The sequence below is a fragment of the Callorhinus ursinus genome, unplaced genomic scaffold (assembly GCF_003265705.2).
Source record: "Callorhinus ursinus isolate GAN/ISIS: 27379988/994484 unplaced genomic scaffold, GSC_fseal_2.0 scaffold55, whole genome shotgun sequence".
In the NCBI taxonomy this organism is placed as follows: Eukaryota; Metazoa; Chordata; class Mammalia; order Carnivora; family Otariidae; genus Callorhinus; species Callorhinus ursinus.
Window position 1 is genome coordinate 5,526,475 of NW_027397117.1, and position 19,659 is coordinate 5,546,133.

The window sequence follows — 19,659 nt, forward strand, 5'->3', positions numbered from 1 at the left end:
GTGGCTCAGTTCATTTAGCATGCAGCTCTTGGTTTCAGCTCAGGTCATGATCTCGGGTCATGGGATCAAGCCCCGCATCGGACTCCATGCTCAGCATGGAGTCCGCTTGTCCCTCTGCCTCTGTTCCTCCCCCCTGCTCCAGCTCATGCTCTCTCTTTTTCTCTCTCAAATAAATAAACAAACTCTTTAAAAAATAAAAAACTGGATCAATGATTTGAACGGACTACTACTACCCACTTATTAGAAACAACTAAAATTAAAGTAACTGGTCATGCCATATATTGGTAAGGATGTGGAGCAACTGGATCTCTCAAACTGGTAAAGGGAGTATAAAATGGTACAACCACATTGGAAAAGCGTTTAATGATTTCTTAAAAATTTAAGCCTGTATCCACCACATGATCTAACCATTACACTCCTAGGTATTTACCCCAGAGAACAGAAAGTAGATGCCCACACAAGACCTGTACAGGAATGTTCAGAGCAGCTTCATTGTTAATAGCCAAAAACTGGAAACAACCCAAAGCTCCAGAGAAACCGAATAAACAAATAGTAGTATGCCCATTCAATGGAATAATACTCAGCAATAAAAAGGAACGAACTATTGTTATCACATGGATGAACCTTAAAGTAATTATGCTGTGGGACAGAGATCAGGCAAAAGAAGAGTACACACTTATGATTCCATTCATATAAAATTCTAGAAAAAAATAATCTATAATGACTGACACCTGCTACAACATGAATGAACCTTAAGGACATTATGCCAAGTGAAATAAGCCAGTGACAAAAAGACAAATACTGTGTGATTCCACCTTGATGAGATGCCTAGAATAGTCAAGTTCATAGTCATAAAGTGGAATGCTGGTTGACAGCAGCTAGAGGAAGGGGCGAATGGAGAGTTGTTGTTTAATAGGCATAGGGTTCTAGTTTTGCAAATTGATATTGGTCGTACAACATGAATGGTCTTAACACTAATGAACTATACATGTAAAAATGGTTAAGATGGTAAATTATATTATGAGTATTTTACCATAATTAAAACCTTTTTAATGGTCAAACTGCGCACTCTAAATATGTGTAGTTTCCTGTATGTCACTTTCATCTCAATAATGCTCTTTTTTAAATTTTTTATTTTATTTTTTAAAACTAAATAGGATCATATTCTTTCTCTGCTCCAAACCTTCCATGGGCTTCCCATCCCTTCAGAGAAAAAGCCAAAGGTGTTGGAATGAGGCCTTGGATGATCTAGCCCCAAAACCCACAAGCCCACACTCCCTTTTCTTTCCCCCCCTCTCCTCACTCCGGCTACCTGCCCTCCTTGCCCTTTCTCAAACTCACCAGGTGCATTTACAGGTCCTGTCTGCTTGGCCTGGAAAGATTTTCCCCCAGGTAAAGTCACGGCTCTCTCCCTAGCCTCTTTCAAGTCTTTAATCAAATGCCACCCTTTCTGTGGTGCCTTCCCCCATGTGATATTTACAACGAAAGGCTTCCCCACCCCCATAGGACCTCATTCCCCTACCCTGTGTTATTTTTCTACATAACACTATTTCTATTATCACTGTTGAATATATCACATTTGACTTATTTATTTTTATCTGTGTTTCCATCTGCCAGAATTAAGCTCAAAGAGGCAGGGACCTGTTATGGTATTTTTCGTTCATTATATTCCCGGCAACTGGTCCAGTGCCTGGCACACAGCAGATGCTTGATAAATTTGTGGAGTAAATAAATGAGTGAATTAATAAATGAAGGAAGGAAGGAAGGAACATAATATGACCTTGACAACCAGGTGTAAGGATCCCTTATGAAGGCATCCCAACCCACTCTATGTAGCTGGACACCTGTCAAGCTTTATGGGTTTTTTTTTTTAAAGATTTTATTTATTTATTTGACAGAGAGAGGGAGACCACAAGTAGGGGGAGTGGCAGGCAGAGGGAGAGGGAGAAGCAGGCTCCCCACTGAGCAAGGAACCCAATGTGGTGCTTGATCCCAGGACCCTGAGATCATGACCCGAGCCGAAGGCAGACCCTTAACTGACTGAGCCACCCAGGTGCCCCAAGCTTTATGGTTTAAAAAGTTCTTTGCACAGACTTGATCCTTTCTGACCCTCACAACAGTGCTCTGATATGATGTCATTACCCTTGTCTTTCTTACATAGACGTGGAGGCCCAAAAAAGACTAACTTGTTCAAGATCAAGGGGCCGAGAATGGCAGAGCCAGCCCTTAAACCAAGAACTTGCCATCAGTCACCAAATCCCATGCTGCCACCCGAAGCATGTACATTTTTTCAACTTTCCTAGTCTCTCATTTCATTCATGATGGCATTGCTGACAGATCTGAACAGTTCAGTAGTTAACCCTTGTGCCATAAATTTCTATTTGTCACACCCAAAACTCAATATTTTAGAAGGCTACCCTCCTCGTTTTTAAATGGAAATTGATGACATCGTGCTCTGGAGTACAGGAGCTGCAAACCCTCTCCTGAATCTCTCCATCTACCACAAGGCAAAAATAGAAAAGTCTGAGGCACCCAGGGCTGCGGGCCCTCCCCACTCCAGCATGGCACCAAGACACACTGTCCCCGCTTCGCCAGGCCTGGGTGCTCCCCACACTGAGAAGGTCGCAGGCTTGCTTTGGCAGCCAAGATGCACAAAGAAAGGAGTGCAGCTGGAGACACCCATTTGTGGACAGCGCTCTCCCCTCATGGCTCCAGGTGGCCCGATGTCTCTGAGCATCCAGAAAAGAACACAAACAAATAGATTTTTATGAGGTCTGTAACCCAATTGACAAAGGCAAGCTCTCTCAGCCTGGAAATGTCCCTGCTCTGAACCAGTTGCCTTGCCAACAAGCCACATGTTTCCACTCTGCAGAATCCAATTTCTGAGCAATGTGACAGTGACAGGTCCGGAGACATGATACACAGTTCCAAGGTGCCTTTGAACACCTGCTGAATAGCTAAGAACAATGTAGGTCCCTGGAAGTACCTAGCAACATGGGACGAAGGCTGGGCAAATGCAATGCGGGTCATGCCCGGTTTGTGCAGCAACCCCACCCACCCCACCCCTCCCTGCTTCGTTCCAACACCTTGCAAATTACAGATAAATCAAGGCTAAGTCAATTCTTTATCACCATCGTTATAATCATTGCAGACACTTGCATAGGCTTCACTCTTTAAATATATTAAATTATTTAATCTACATGACAGCCCTATGAGGGAGGTTATTATTAGTATCCCATTTCTAATGAGGGAATAGAGACGGGCATAAAAAGGGTAAGTAATGTACCCTAACTCACAGAGCTGGGATTTGAACCTAGTCAGTCTTCCTCCAGAGTCCACCCCTCCTAAAGACTCTGTTAAACTAGCAGTCTCTAACATTCCTTAAATGGTAAAGCAGATAGATTGTCCTGGTTATCACTGCTGTGTAACAAAGCACCCCCAAAGCTTCAGAAAGTAAAGCACCCATTGTATTATGCTCAAGGACAGTGTGGGTCAGGAATTTGGACAGGACGCAGTGGGGACAGCCTGTCTCTGTCCATGAGGCCTATCTGGGGCATCAGCTAAAAAGATTCAAAGCTGATAGTGCCTCAAAGCTGAGGATCATCAGTACCGTCCAAAGGCAGCGTCACACACACATCTGGCAGTTGATGCTAGAGATCCCCTGTCGCCTCAGATGGCTGTCTCTGCTGGCACACCCATGTGCGGCCTCTCCACGTGGTCTGAGCTTCCTCTCAGCATGGTAGCTGGGTTCCAGAACAAGTATCCCCAAAGGCGGAAAGGAGATCTGTCAGTTTCTTAAGACCAAGACCCAGCAGGTGGCACAGGATCACTTCCACCATACTCTCCTGGGCAGGAAGTCACAGAGTCCAGATTCAGTGGGAGGGAACACAGACCCTCCCTCTCAAAGAAGTTTGGGGTCATTTATCTAAACCACCAATGAGATCATTTAGTCCAAGCCCTTCAAGTTCTAGCGGCACAACTAAAGCTCAGAGGTGCTAAGTGATTCATCCAAGATCACATAACTTGTAAGTGTTGGTGGCAGGACAGACCCCAGTGCCTTCAGTCACTCTATGCTACTACTTCTCACTTGGCTGTACCGTGGACTCACCTAGGGAACTTTTTAAAATGCCGATGCCTCTGATATGTTTGGAGTACAGCCTGGGCATGGGCGTGGGCGTGTGTGTGTGTGTGTGTGTGTGTGTGTGTCTGTGTGTGTTAAAGCTCCCCAGGGACTTTCATATACAACAGTGTGAGAACCATGCTTTACGTCCCCCAAGATGGTGCCATGCAGATGACACTGACCACTGTTTCACCGTGGCTCGACGTTGGCAGGGTCCTTGCCTGCTGTGGAGACAGTTCCACTAAGAACAGCTTCCTCACACCTTCACCTGGTTCACAGACTTCATCCTGAACTATCTGTCCTCCGCCTTCTTGATATCTATCCTTCTCATCTCCTCAGCTCCTACCCCTCCCCACCCCCTGCCACCAGAGGTGTCCCTCCAAAGCAGCACTTCTCTTTGAACACTCAGCTCCCCAACTATGAGTCAAGTCCACTCTTGGCCATCATTTCCAAGTCCAAGAATTCATTTCTGCCTTTGGGATCCCTCACAAGTGGAGGCCCAACGGCAGGTTCTGCTCAATCTGCCTCGGCCCCTGGATGACCATTAACCCCAGTCAGAACGTGCAACCTCCAGCTCCAAGTATGTCTTCCTTCCTCATTGGGCCACATAGCACTGGGGTGAGAGTGCAGTCTAAATCATACTTTAAAAGGTCGATTCTGTGAAGCCTTTAGATAATTTGGTGGGGAGCAAAATCTTTCCACTTGATTATTTCACGGAAATAACTGGTCACTTGCTTCATATATCACACATTGTAAAAAACTGGCCAAAAGCATTGGCCTAAATAAATATTTTCTGTGTTTCTCCTTAGATTTAGATTCTCTTGAAGGCCAAATTAAAAAAAGAAATGTGTAAGAGAAGGAGCCTTTCTGGTGTTGCTACTCTATTGGATTTTCTGACTTATATTGGTCAGAAAATCTCCATAGTTGTATCATGTGCACATACCTCCTGGAAATAATTTTATAAAATATATTTATTCTCCACTTTACACAAAAGGGAGTCTTTCCAAACTTCCTAGGCAATGTTTTTGTAAGCTGAACTCTATTGTAAATGCTCCAAAGAACAGGTATTTAAAGGAGCTCTTGGGGCACCTGGGTGGCTCAGTTGGTTGGGCGACTGCCTTCGGCTCGGGTCATGATCCCAGGGTCCTGGGATCAAGCCCCGCATCGGGCTCCCTGCTCTGCAGGGAGCCTGCTTCTCCCTCTGACCCTCTCCCCTCTCATGCTGTTTCTCTCTCTTGTTCTCTGATAAATAAATAAATAAAATCTTTAAAAAAAAAATAAAGGAGCTCTTTATCAAAGTTTATTACACTATTCCCTCTACTTTTGTGTATGTTTGAAATTTTCTACAATAAGATGAAAAAGGAAGGAAGGGGGAGAGAGAGAAGGAATGGTGAGTCTTAAGGGATTCTATGGTAGAGTAAAAGATCTTTAGGGAAGGTAATATAAGTAACACCCTCCCCTCAAAAACAAATCTGTGTCTATTATTTCTATGTATGTATGTATTTCTATGTGTGGACTATGAGTGTGTGTTTTCAAGTTGTATACATGTACATTTAAACATATATGAGACATGTATGGGATATATGTGTGAGCACATATGAAACATACATATGTGTGTTTGAGAAATTAGAATTTATAAAACACAAAAGTCTGGCACTCTAAAAATCTAAAATATTTCTTATAAAGCATTGGTCTCCTTCAGCCTTCACTTCTCTCTCCCTCTTTGGGTCTCATTGACGGGCATGTAAGAGGTTCACATCCACCTTAGTTTATAAAAGTCCCACTTGCTTTATATCTACATGTGTAGACTTCACGACGTAGTCTCTCTCTGGGTAGACACAGCAACGCTCCATGCAGCCTGAGATCACTTCTTCCACCTGCCCTTTCTCTGCCTCAGTGATCCTGAGGACTCCTAGTGCCACTCCAGTCCATGACTCAGAGTTAACCAATTCTTCCTCAATGCCCCATTCACTGAGGTAAATTCCGAAAGGCACTGCTTCCGAAAGTGCTTATGAGGCACACCACCGGCATGGATTCCACAGGATTGGAGAGACAAGAAGGGGAAACCTAAGCCTGAACACTGTCAGCTCCAGAAGCGGAAGACTGCACAACATCAGAAGTAAGGGGAAGGCAGTTCCATGGCAAGCCACTAAGATGCCCTGAAGAACCAAGATGGTGTCTCACACTTGCAGTTTTATTTTCATTTGCTTCTTCTTCTCTGATGCACATAGCCTGGTAGGCATGTAAAACCCAGTTGTCAAAATTTAACAGCAGGTGACATGATGCCCAACTGCTTGCCCAGATTCCCTTGACAGAATTCTTTCCATCAAGACAATGAACTAAAAGACCCAAGCACAAGGCTTCATCTTTCATATTTTCCTCAGAATACACTTCAGTCAAAGAGAATCCAGGCCTCTTCAGCTCCTTGTAGGACCATCCGAGGCGTAAACATTAAGGACAATTTCCCAAAGGAGAGAGCTGTGTTATATGAACCTGCCACAGTCTCTAGGTTTTCTTACAAATACTTCCTTTCCACCAGAGAAATCATGACCAATGTCACCCCCCCACACACACACACATTTTAAGTATTAAAAGAATAAAGGAATTTTTTCAAATCAGTCAACAAATGTCCACAGTATACTTTCTAGCAAAATCTTTGGGCAGAAAACGATGTAACTGTTAATGTTGCCTTTGTAAGCTATGGGATAGTCATTTTTATACATAAATACGCAACAGAATATAGTCCATGAAGGGACTGGCCTGGTTGAAAGCCAATGCTTCAGTTAATAAAAAATTGTAAGAGATACCAACTGGAATGGTTTTCTTTAAAGTGAAACAAGCACAAAATGGAAATGGTGTAGAAATCCTTAGCCCTTTCTCTTCTGGCTCTTTATTTACTATTCACCCAAGAAAATGTCTTGAATTAACACATCCTATCAGCCAATGATAGACTATATTTTCTCCAAATTTCCATAATAATACCACCTACCTCGCATGTACCTCTCGGCCCTCTCCTATTGGGATGTGAAAGTCTGTGGTCCCTCCTCTTGAATCTGGGAGCATCTGTGACTCTGGAGGAGGGAATGTTCTGTGACTTCCAAGGTGAGGCCAAAAAAACACCTGGCTCTATTGGGATGCTCACTCTTGAAACGGAGTCACCATCCCGTGGGGACACCCAGGCCATGTGGGTGTCCCAGCCAACAGCAACACCACCACACAGACATGCGGTGAGGAAGGCTTTGAGATTACTTCAGCCCCAGCTGTCATCTGACTGCAACCACATGAAAGATCCTAGAACACGGATCCCTAGCTGAACCCAGCTAACCTCCAGCAGCATGAGAAATAATAATAAAATAATTATTGTCATTTTGAGTCACTACATTTTGAGATAGTTCATTGGGTAGCCAAAGGTAACTGGACATATCCAGTAAAACATCCGCCATACCCAACAGAATAGCATGCATACAATGACAGAAGAAGATATAAGAAGCAAAGTTAATTTCAGCAAGATCAGTTGTCCATCCAACAACATTCTTGAGATAAAACCTTCAGAGTAGCCACACATGCATCTTCTATTTTGATCTTGAAGAGCTCTAATAAGCTGAATAAGTCAGAGTTTAGACTCCAGAACCATGGTCCAGCTGTATGACCGTGGGCAAGTCACTCCAGTCCTCTGTTTTCTCATGTGTAAAATAGAGAGAGGATCTGTCTCAAATGGTTCCTGTCCATGTCAGATGAGATGATGTGCCAAGCACGGTGCCTGTGGCCCAGAGTAAGGTTCCGATAGATGTGAGGGTGGGGCTGGAAGACAGTGTTATTATCAATATTTCTCAAAATCGGCTTGTAAATATATTTCACATCATGTACCTTATTATAGTGAAGCAGAGGTAGGCCTTATTATTATTCATAATTAAACCAACCGGTTCAGAAAAGACACTTTACTTGCCCCAGATCACACAGCCTTGGAGTGGAAGGAATGGAAATCAAGCAGGTGTTTAAGCCCTGGCCTGTCTCCTCCTTCACTTCTCCCTTTATCACAGCAACTTCTACCAAGTGGGTTTTCCAGCCTGTGATGAAGCACTTCTAATGATGGGGAACCCACCACCCATTGAGGCAGCCCTAACAAGCCATTTTCCATTGCCTCAGGAAGGATAAACAAGTCTGTTTATCCTTCTAGCGAGCTGGAATCCGTCTCCATGTACTGCCCAAGCGTTGGTCTATCTCTGCCCTGCAGGGCCACCAGAAAATAAATCTGCTCTCTTTCACGTAACAGCCGTTGAATTTTTAAAGACCCAATCATGGAACCTCCCCCGCCCCCCACCAAGTCCTCTTTCCTCCCAGACCCAACATCCCCAGGTTCCTTAGCCATTCATCCTCCAGCACATGATTCTGAATCCCCTTTCCCACTGGGGCTTCTTTTTCTGCCTCAGGCTTGACAAGAGGCATATACTATTGATGACCAGCGAAGCTTTCATCCTGCCCCCGGAGGCTTGTAATACATTTATGCTTTCTCAGGATGACACATAACTCCAGGAGTACTAAGAATTGCTGTCAATCTCTCTGGCATCGCGAAGGACTCTGGCATTTCACCATATAATCATTTTCTTCTCCCAAGGGGCTGTCTGCTTGAGGAAACTCTCATATTCTCCAGCCAAGGGGAGCCAAAGCGTTCTGCCAGGGGGTTCCTTCCAAACACTCTTCTGACGCTTGTGGTAAAGGATCTAAAATAACCTGCAGTCATAGATACTGGCCTCGTCTCAGCTCCCCCAGACTGGACCAGCCTTAGGGAAGAGGGAGGCATTTTTGTCAGGATAGGATAGGTTATGCTGTGGTAACAAAGAGCCCTAAAATCTCTGTGGCTTAGCAATAAAAATTCACTGCTTATTCATGCAAATTTCAGGAAGACCTGGTTTCCAAGGTACTGTGGCAAGGGAGGAACTAGCTCTTGTTTCATCCTAGTAGTATCATAGATAACTTCTGCTTATAGGTCATTGGCCAGAGCCAGTCGCATGGCCCCACCTAACTTCCGCTTATAGGTCATTGGCCAGAACCAGTCACATGGCCCCACCTAACAGCAAGGGAACTGGGAAATGTGGGTGAGCATGTGGATATTTAAGGAGTAGTAAATGTTCTGCCACACAATCTCGTGGCCCTTTGACCCTAAAACACTTCTTCCCACCTCCCGTAGGTGAATCACTGCTGTACCATGCTTCCCACATTCTCCCCCCTGCCCCACCGATGATTCACAGGTTCCTCAGCAGCCATGGTGTTTGAGGTTGCTGTCACCAGTGTCACCCTCTGAGCCCCTGCAGGATGATGTTAATCAGCAGCGGCAGACATCTCCCTCCCATCGCTCTCGGCTGCCACTGACTTCATTGAGAGCCAAATCATTTTTCTGAATCTATCATTAGAGCCTTAACTTGCTTCTACTCCTCTCTCTGCCATACTACTGTCCATGGTCCATTATCTTTTAAAAAATTCAAGCCAGAGTATACCCTTATCTGTTTCAAATCCTACCATAGCTACACTGCCAACAGGATAGATCCAATTTCCTTAGAACTGCATGAAAAACCTTTTGGAGTGTGGTCCCACAGACCCAGCCTCATCCCCAGTGCCCCACTCCTGTGTTCCCTGTGCTCAAGCCACCCCAGACTGCCACCCATGCCGCGAGGTGTGGTGAGTGCTCCTTCCAACCTGCGTCAGTTGTAGAAACTCCATGATAACTTCTCCTGTTCTCTTCAACGAGCTAGCTGTCCTCCGCTCTGGGTTCCAGATACCCCATTAATTTGCCTCAATTGTACTTCTCTGTTGGTGTGTCCATCTCTTCCGCTGTAGATTTCCTGTTGGCAGCGGCCATGCCCCATCTCTGTATCTCCAGTGGATAGAATAATTTCTGGTCCAGGGTACATACCAAAAAGCGTTGAATAGACCCATGTTACAAATTACCCCCATTCCCTCTTACCCTGCTGAGAAAGACGGAAGTTCTTCACACACTGCTATGTTTTTATTCCAAAATAGTAAGACAAATAGGATACAGACAAAACAATAACAGTGTAGCCTGGCCTAGGGGTTTGAAGGAGAACATTAAGCTCCCTAGAATTTTCCTAGCACCCCAAAGAACAGACGCTCCAGGGGTACCACTTGGACTTTCTGGATCGTTTCTAAAGTGGCCTCTTTACTTCATTTAGAAAATCCTGTGAGGATGGACTGAAAATATATAGCTGTTTGATTAACCTAGTATGGAGCTATTTCAATGCATTTCCCTTCTTGAACAGAGGGATTGCATGCTCCGAAATAAAAGGAAAGCCCTGTTTATTCAGAGGAGGAGCAGGGTAAGACTTAAAAACTCTCCAGAAAGCCTTCAGCACTGTAACTAAATGTTAATGTTTAAAGATATACCAATATTTCAGGAAGCCATTGGTAGTGCCTCACTAAAGCTCATTCTAGTTTTAAAGAGAAATATTTGACTTGGAGGAACAGACCCCATGCTGGCTCCAAGATAAACTCTCCTAGCTCTCTCAGGCCAATTTTTATGCCAAGAGCAGCTCCACTGGAGTAAAAGTTCATTTTTGAGAGCAAGCGGTGAATTATGCTACAGGCTGAGCTGGTCTTGTGCTCATGAAGGCAGGAGACTGAACACGATATACAGGAGTGGAGGGGGGGGGGGGGGGGGGGGGGGAGGAGCCAGGAACATCCGAGGGGGATTATCACAGAAGGTCAGACTAATTAAATCGAGAGAAGTCACCGGAGAGCCAGAGCACCCCCACATACCATATTCAAATGCTCTGACACATGCAGGGGTAGATAAGAAAGAAAGGGTTGACTTGCCACTTTCATCTGCCTAGAAGGACAACAGTCAACCAAATATAACTTTTTAATATTGGTTCAAGCCCAGGTGGGGAGGGCAGGATTGAAACTGCTGCCAATTCCTAATTATGCAGTTGAATCAGAGACGGGGAGACTAATGAGAGGGGAAGTCCAATTGTCTCTCTGGCTAGTGATTTAACACGCAGCTATCGCGTACCTTCTATGTGCAGGCATAGCACTGGGTGCGAGGGATAAAACAAATGAGAAATATTCTTTGCCCTCAAAGAGCTCACAGTTGATAAACATTTATGTAACAATATGATACAGAGGGATTGATGCTCTAATAGAGTTATGTAAAGATTGCAAGGAGGAGCGCCTGGGTGGCTCAGTCAGTTGGGCATCTGACTTCAGCTCAGGTCATGATCTCGGGGTCCTGGGATTGAGTCCCTCATCAGGCTCCCTGCTCAGCAGGGAGTCTGTTTCTCCCTCTGCCCCTACCCCTGCTCTCTCTCGATCTCTCAAATAAATAAATAAAATCTTTTTAAAAATAAATAAAGATTGCAAGGAGGACTTTAGAGAGAGTCTAACGGCCCAAGTGATGTCAGAGCTGACTCCATAAAGGAGGCAACACGTAGTGAGCCCTTAGGAGTAAGTAAGGCTTCTCCAGATGGTGGGTGGAAGAAAGGCAAGGGAGACAAAGACCATCGCACATATTGAGGTCAGGAGGCTTAAAACCATGATCTTTGGAGTGGTTTGGAAGTGTAAAGTGGGTGGGTCATGGAATCCACAGCAAGGAATGCTGGCGGTGGGATTGATAAGGCAGGTGGGCATCAGACCCTCAAGGACTTTGAATGCCATGCAAAAGCATTTAGAATTCATCTGATAGGCAATGGGGAGCCACTGAAGACTTGTAAAGGTGACATGATCCCAGGTATGTTTGAGAAAGACCACTTGCCTACTGATAGAGGATGGAAAGTCATCTAGGGAAAGATCTCTTTTCACAGGTGCTAACAACAAATGGCTGAAGAGGAGGGTGTAAGCAGCACCTTCTCTCTGTCCTCTTTTTTCCTGCTCAGCCTCGCCATAGAGGTGCTGTGGAACAAGGAGTTCCTGAGAACCTACTGGCTATGCCCATCTCTTTTTGGCCTCACTAACATCCCATTGGTAGCTTGAAATTGGCCATGGTGGGAGGCTTTTTACACCTCGAAATCTGTAAATGCTACCAACCGGGGCTTTTTTCTTTTCCAGAGAGCCATTTATGAAACATTTTACCAGCACAGCACTTGAAAAGACCCAGCCCCAGCCCTCCACGAGAGCAATAGCTGCTCAAAGAGAACAAACCAATACATCTGAAATGATGCAAGAATAATTCAGTCGAAATTCAGCACCCACTGAAGAAGGAGTCATGGGGCAGTGGGGGAGGGAAGGAAGGGGGGGTAGGTAAGAAATAAAAGGTCCTTGAGAGCCAGGTTCTCCTCATCTCAGACTCTGCCGCAGTCACCCAAGCTGGAGGTTAACCCATTAGGTCCCATCCGGTGGTAATTACATCCTATATGGCATCAGAATCGGCAATCTCCAACTATAGTTCTCAGAGGTGACAGAGGACCTCAAACCAAGCTGTGATGAGAGGACTACAGACTTAGAAAGAGCCTCAGGGAGAGACTCCAGCCCAAACTCCACGTTATTCATCCGTAAAATGAGGCATCTCCTTGTAGTGACTTAACTAAAAACTCACAACTATGAACAGCAAAGAGGGACCATGATTACAGCTCTCCCCTCAGCTGGGCACACACCAGTGCCCACACTGTGTTTACATTTGTAAGTGCATGTCCCGTGGGGGCAGCCTGCCCTTTCTTTAGATGCCTTCATGGACACATTTTTGTACAGGGTTGTCCAAGACTGACATAGCTTTCCTGTCTTCAGTGCTCTTGGGAATGCCTGGTATCCAGGGAAGGCATTCCAAATGACCAAAATGCAAACCAGAGGGAAATTTCATCGATAACATATAAAATTGTCAAATTGGGAAATACACAAGCAGACTGACTTCTGAGGCTCTATATGAGGAGTTTGGCCATGGGTCCTGGGGCTGGGGTTTGGGGGCCTGGGATGAGGCCTGGAGTAGCCACTGAGGAGCAGCACATGAATAAAAGGACCTCTGAAGGTCAGCACACAAGGATGATGGCAGGATCAAGAACCAAGCAGGTGGTCCAAAGGTCACATCAGCCAAAAGGGAGGAATCCAGAACAAGACAGCTGATGTAGGGAAGAGCAAGAGGGTCTAGAATGGAGGGAAGGTGGAGAAGAGGGACTGCCTCAAGAGTGTCTCTGGGGCCTACGTCTCAGCCACTGATACCTTCACAAAATACCTAGAGCTTAATCTGTGTCTCCCCTGAACTTAGATCTCATGCCCTGAAACAGTTTCCTAAAAGGGTTTTGGGGGCTAAAATAGAATTGCCAACTTTTTCCTTTGCCAAAGCAAGAACAACAATAACAAATAAGCTAGCACCAGTTCACAAAATAATATTTAAACCCCCTAAATTTAGAAAGAACAAAGTCTCAGAATAAAGGACATTCATTTAAGTTGACTACATATAGTTTCATGAAAAACACCCAAGACAGACTACATAAGCCATTACTTGGCTTGCTGCACCATGGGCTGCTGGACTAGACCAGGGTGGAGAAAATGCTAACCCAGTCTGGGACATGTTTTGTTCCTGTATGTGTGAACTTACGTTTTAGAAAAGACAAACAAAATCAACAGAACTTTAACTAGTCTAAGAAAAAAAAAAGAGAGAAGACTCTAAATAAATCAAAAATTAAAGAGGAGCCAGGTATTGCAGAGAAACAAAGGATCATAAGAGACTACTATGAACAATACTACACCAACAAATTGGATGACCTAGAAGAAATGGAGAAATTCCAGAAACATACAACCTACCAAGACCAAATCATGAAGAAACAGAAAATATGAACAGACCCATAAGGATATTGAATCAGTAATTAAAAATCTCCCAACAAAGAAAACCTCAGGACAAAGTGGTTTCCTAGGTGAATTCTACCAAATGTTCAAAGAAAAATTAATGCCAATCCTTCTCAAACTTTTCCAAAAATTGAACACTTCCAGATGTATTTTATGAGGCCGGCATTACCCTGATGCTGAAGCCAGACAAGGACACTACAAGAAAAGAAAACTATGGGCCAATATCTTTGATGAGCATAGATGCAAAAATTCTCAACAAAATACTGGCAAACCAATTTAATAGCACATTGAAAGAACAATACACCATGAGCAAGCGGGGTTTATCTTTGGGATGTGAGGGTGGTTCAGCATACATAAATCAATAAACGTGAAACATCACATTAGACTGAAAGAGAAAAATCATATAATCATCTTAACAGATGCCAAAAAAGCATTCGACAAAAGACATCCTTCCATGATGAAATCTCTCAACAAATTGGGTACAGAAAGAATGCACCTCAACATAATCAAAGCCATATATGACAAGCCCACAGCTAACATCAAACTCAATTAAAAGCTTTTCCTCTAATATCGGGAACAAGACAAAGATGTCCACTCTCACCACTCCTATTCAACATAGTACTGGAAGTCCTAGCCTCAGCAATCAGGCAAGAAAAAGAAATAAAAGGCACCCAAATAGGAAAGGAAGTAAAACCATCTCTTTTTGCAGATGATATGATCTTAAATATACAAAATCCTAAAGACTCTATTAGCTAAAGACTATTGGCACTAACAAATTCAGTTAAGTGATAGGACACAAAATCAATATACAAAAATCAGTTGTATTTCTACACACCAACAATGAAATAGCTGAAGAAGAAATGAAGAAAACAACCCTACTGACAAAAGCAACAAAAAACAGCAAAATAGGAATAAATTTAACCAAGACGTGAAATATCTGGACACTGAAATCTGTAAGACTTTGACGAAAGAAATTGAAGAACACACAAACAAATGGTAAGCTATCCTGTGTTCATGGATCAGAAAAGTCAATATTGTTAAAATGTCAGTACTACCCAAGGCCATCTATAGATTTAATACAATCCCTATCAAGATTCCAATGACATTTTTTACAGAAATAAAAAAAATAATCCTGAAATTCATATGGAACCACAAAAGACCCTAAATAGCCAAAGCAATCCTGAGAAAGAATGAAGCTGGAGGCACCACACCTGCTGACGTTAAACTGTTATTATGATGCTATAGTGACCAAAACAGTATAGCAATGGTATAAAAACAGACACACATGCAAATAGAACAGAATCAAAAGCCCAGAAATGAAGTCTTACATATATGGTAACTAATACGTGACAAGAGAGCCCAGAACACTCAACGGGGAAAGAACAGTCTCTTCATAAATAGTGCTGAGTAGCGGAAGCATGCTGGGCCCATAAATAGTGCTGAGTAAGCTGGATCATCACATGCAAAAGAATGACATTGGACCCTTATCTTAAACCACTCACAAAAATTAACTCAAAATGAATTAAAGACTTAAAACTTCTCAAAAAAAAAAAAAAACCACTAGGGAAAGGTCCTTGACATTGGGCTTGGCAACATTTTTTGGATAGGACACCAAAAGCACAAGCAACAAAAGCAAAAATAAATGAGACTACATCAAACGAAAAAGCCTCAGCCAAGAAAACAATCAACAAAAGGAGAAGGCAAACTACTGAATGGGAGAAAATATTTGCAAACCATATCTCTGATGAGGGGTTAATATCCAAAATATATAAGGAGCTCAGACAACTCAATAGCAAAAAAACCAAACAATGTGATTCAAAAATGGGCAGAGAAACTAGATAGACATTTTTCCAAAAGAAAAATACAAATGGTCAACAGGTACATAAGAAAGATGCTCAATATCACTAATTGTCAGGGAAATGCAAATCAAAACCACAATGAGATATCGCCTCACACCTGCTAGGATGGGTATTATCATGAAGACAAGAGATAACTAGCGTTGGCAAGGTTGTGGAAAAAAGAACCGTTCATGCACTGTTGGTAAGAATGTGAATTGCTACAGCCGCTAGGGAAAACAATATGCAGGTTCCTCAAAAAAATAAAACTGTAACTATAATACAATATAGCAATCGCCCCTCCTAGATATTTACCCAAAGGAATTGAAATCAGAATCTCAAAGAGATATCTGCACTCTCCATGTTCATTGCAACATTATTCACAATAACAAGCATATGGAAACAATCTTATGTGTCTATTTGTGGATAAATGGATGAAGAAGAGGTTGAGATATATATATATCATATGTATATCAAATATGTATATTAAAATATTATTCAAATAGCCGTGAGAAAGAAAGAAATTCTGCCATTTGTGACGGCATGAATGGACTTTGAGGGCATCATGCTAAGTGAAATAAGTCAGAGAAAAACAAACAAGATCTCACTTGTATGTGAATTTAGAAAAAAAATAAACAAATACATAGTAACAATAGAATGGTAGTTGCGGGGAAGGGGGCGGTAAATGGGGAAATGTCACTCCAAAAGGGTACAAATTTCCAGTTATAAGATGGTTAAGTTCTGGGGATGACTGCAGTTAACAATACTGTATTATACACTGAAAGTTGCTAAGAGAGCAGGTCTTAAATGTTCTCATCACAAAAGAGAAATGGTAATTATGAGAGATGATGGGGGTGTTAACTAACCCTACTATGGTAATTATTCCACAATATACAAGTTATCGTCACATACGTTTTAAACTTACACACGCTACAGGTCAATTCTATGTGAATAAAGCTGGGGCGGGAGTTATTGGCTTCTCTGTGCAGGTGGATATAGTAAATTCATAAAACATGACCTCAAGGCTCAAAAGGCTCCTAAAGTCTTAGGTTTGTGCTGGGCTGGCACTTGAGTTTAAAACTCGGATGGATGTTTGACATCTCCCCAATCACAGAGAGAAGGAGGGAAATGACTTCCCAGGACTCGTGAACATATTGACCCGAGCCAGGTCTGCAGTTGTTGGTAAGTTATAGAACCCTAAAATGTCATTTATGAAAGTGCCTTTTTGGATCACCTAGCCCAGGGCTCACAAATTGGTTTCATCGCACACATATACACCATCTGAGAAGGAGTGGCTGCCTGGGGTGAGGAGGGAGAAATGAGGCTGTATATGGGCCCAAAGGGGAACAATACTGTGGATGGAATTCCTTACATCGACCATGGACTCTGGAAGCAGAAACTCCCTTGTCACAACTGGGGAAACCAAGGCAGTGAAGTGCTTTCTCCAGGATACCCCACGTGGACCAAAGTTGGACACTGCTCTCCTACCCCTCAATCCTACTACCTGCCCCACCATGTTGTCTTGATGGACTAACCTCACTCTCTTCTTGGTTCTCGTTTGCCTACCAGATCCCACACCTGAGCACTGTGTGACACCAGCCAGCAACTCCCCCTCTCTGGTCCTTTCCTTCCGGGCCTTTCTTTCTTCTTCCCTAAGAGGCTGGAAACTCAGACAGTCTAGAGTATTCCCCCTGCTCATGAAGCCCTCACTGGGAATTCTGTTTCTAGAATCTTCATTCTACCTTATCTGAGCCATTCTCTGCTCAGCAGCATTTTGAGGTGATGCACCCCATCTCTTGAACTTGGGCCCCTGTGCCCTTACCTAGATTCGTCCTCACCACACTTGGCTTAACCAGTGTTTGAGGTGTAGCTGTTCCTGGACTCACAACCACTAAGGTCTTTCAGAGAAAGGGGCTGGGCCTTTGTATTCTACACAGTGCATAACATAAAGCACAAAATAAATATTTGTGAACAGAGAAAATGAGAGGATATAATTAAGTCTCCCGTCACTCCTTTGTACCTCGGACCTTCAAACCCAAAGTGCAAGTTTTTAAATCTGAAGGAGAAATGCAGCTCACCTTCTTTCTGCTCTAGAACACAGCCCCCAACCACACTGTTTTCACACCATTTGCCTCGCCACCCCCCCCCCCCCCTTAGTCTCAGCGCTCACCTTACAGGTCTCCCCTCTTCACTTACCCCGGCGGTTTTCCAATTTTATTTTAGCAGCAGAACTCTGGGGTCAAATGAAATATTTTTGCCAAACCCCAAAGATAAACCAGCAAAAAGCAGTGAAATGAGAGCGCCAAGCTTACACTACCCCTTGCTTTCAGCAGCCCCTGACCTGCCCACCCTGCACACCCAGGGCCCCCCAGATCCCTAGAGCTCAGTGGGCCTCACCCTAGCCTCCCGTTTGGGCCTTCCTCTGCAACAGCCTTTCCTCCAGCCCAGCCCCTACCCAGCGGCCAGCCCAATATTGACGCTGGTCTAGTCTTCACATCCTTTCAGTCTGTCACTCTTTGGTGCCGTGAAGCCCAAACCCTTGCTGCTGGCTCCCAGGCACGGATGCAACTAGCCACCCACCCAACCTATGCCCCCTTCTGGCCTCTACTCACATCACTGGCTTCAACAGGATCCCCTATAGACACCTGTGCCTTTACTCTCGGGACTCCCTGAGTGGGGGGCTGCTCACCCAGTCTTCCCCCTCTCCAAGTGGCCCATTGTCCCACCCCCCCCCCCAGCCCCCCCCTGCAGCCACTTCTTTTGGATTCCATTGCCTGGTGCCACCTTTCACTCCCACCAAAACCCAGAGTCACCCTAAAGACTTCTTCTCGTCCTGAACCCTGCACATCCAGTCTGCCAGGAGTTGGCCTTGTGAATTTATCTGAAACCCTCCACCTCCTCCCCATGGGCACAGCCTTATCTTGAACTCTCACTTCTCTCAAGGATTCCTGGAAAAGGGGCGCCTGGGTGGCTCCGTTGGTTAGGCGACTGCCTTCGGCTCAGGTCATGATCCTGGAGTCCTGGGATCGAGTCCCGCATCGGGCTCCCTGCTCGGCAGGGAGTCTGCTTCTCCCTCTGATCCTCTTCCCTCTCGTGCTCTCTATCTCTCATTCTCTCTCTCTCAAATGAATAAATAAAATCTTTAAAAAAAATTAAAAAAAAAAAGGATTCCTGGAAAAGCTTCCAGATGGGGTTCCCTGCCTCCCTAATCCACCTTGTCCCAACCCGCAGGGCCATCCATCCAAAATACGGTGCTTCCCATGCCACCCTGCTTAAAATCTTTCAACAGCTCCCCCACCCCCCCCGCCTCCCCCCCACCGCTCTGTGCTAGGGTCCAAGCTCTAAGGGGAGTATAAAAGGCTATTCATCCTCTGCCCGCGCTTCCTTCCCCTTCTCCTACCACAGCCCCAGGCTCAGCCCACGCTTTGGCCATCCCAAGCCATCCTAGTTTCCATGGGGTCATCTCTCTCACCTCAGAGCAGACTGACATTCCACCAAGGACGGAATCCGTTGTTAAATACGGAAAGACTTCTGACCACGGGAAACAGCCAGAGGCTCCAGCCCCCAGGCGCCTCCTATTCCCCTCCCATCTCCCCCCCAGCCCCGCCCCGCCGCCACTTCCAGCAATCACGGGGTGAATGTTGGGCCCAGTGAGAAGAGTCTCTCACCCCTGCCGGGACCACCCTTCTCCTCAGCCCCTGATATCCTAGAATTCTGCCTCCTCCGGCCTACTCACTCTGTTCCCGCAGAAACTTCTTAGTGCTTCTCTTAGACAACTTGTCCTGTTACACGTTGTGATTTCTTCCTCATCGCTCTCTCTCTCCCCCGCTCGGCTGGTGGGAGCTAGAACCACATCGCCGCAGATGCTCAACACGTGTTGGGTGAACTAGACCTTTTCGGAATTTAGAAGAGTCCTAC

At 44.6% G+C, this 19,659-nt stretch overlaps 1 long non-coding RNA gene across 1 annotated transcript in view; it reads right to left on the minus strand.

Annotated features, from left to right (window-relative positions):
* Positions 1 to 19,295, minus strand: part of LOC141371077 (uncharacterized) — a 43,109-nt gene extending 23,814 nt beyond the window's left edge. The window contains exon 1 of the long non-coding RNA XR_012375703.1: positions 19,214 to 19,295. This is a non-coding gene — a long non-coding RNA (uncharacterized lncRNA). The remainder of the gene's footprint in view (positions 1 to 19,213) is intronic.
* Between the last annotated feature and the right edge of the window lie 364 nt (positions 19,296 to 19,659).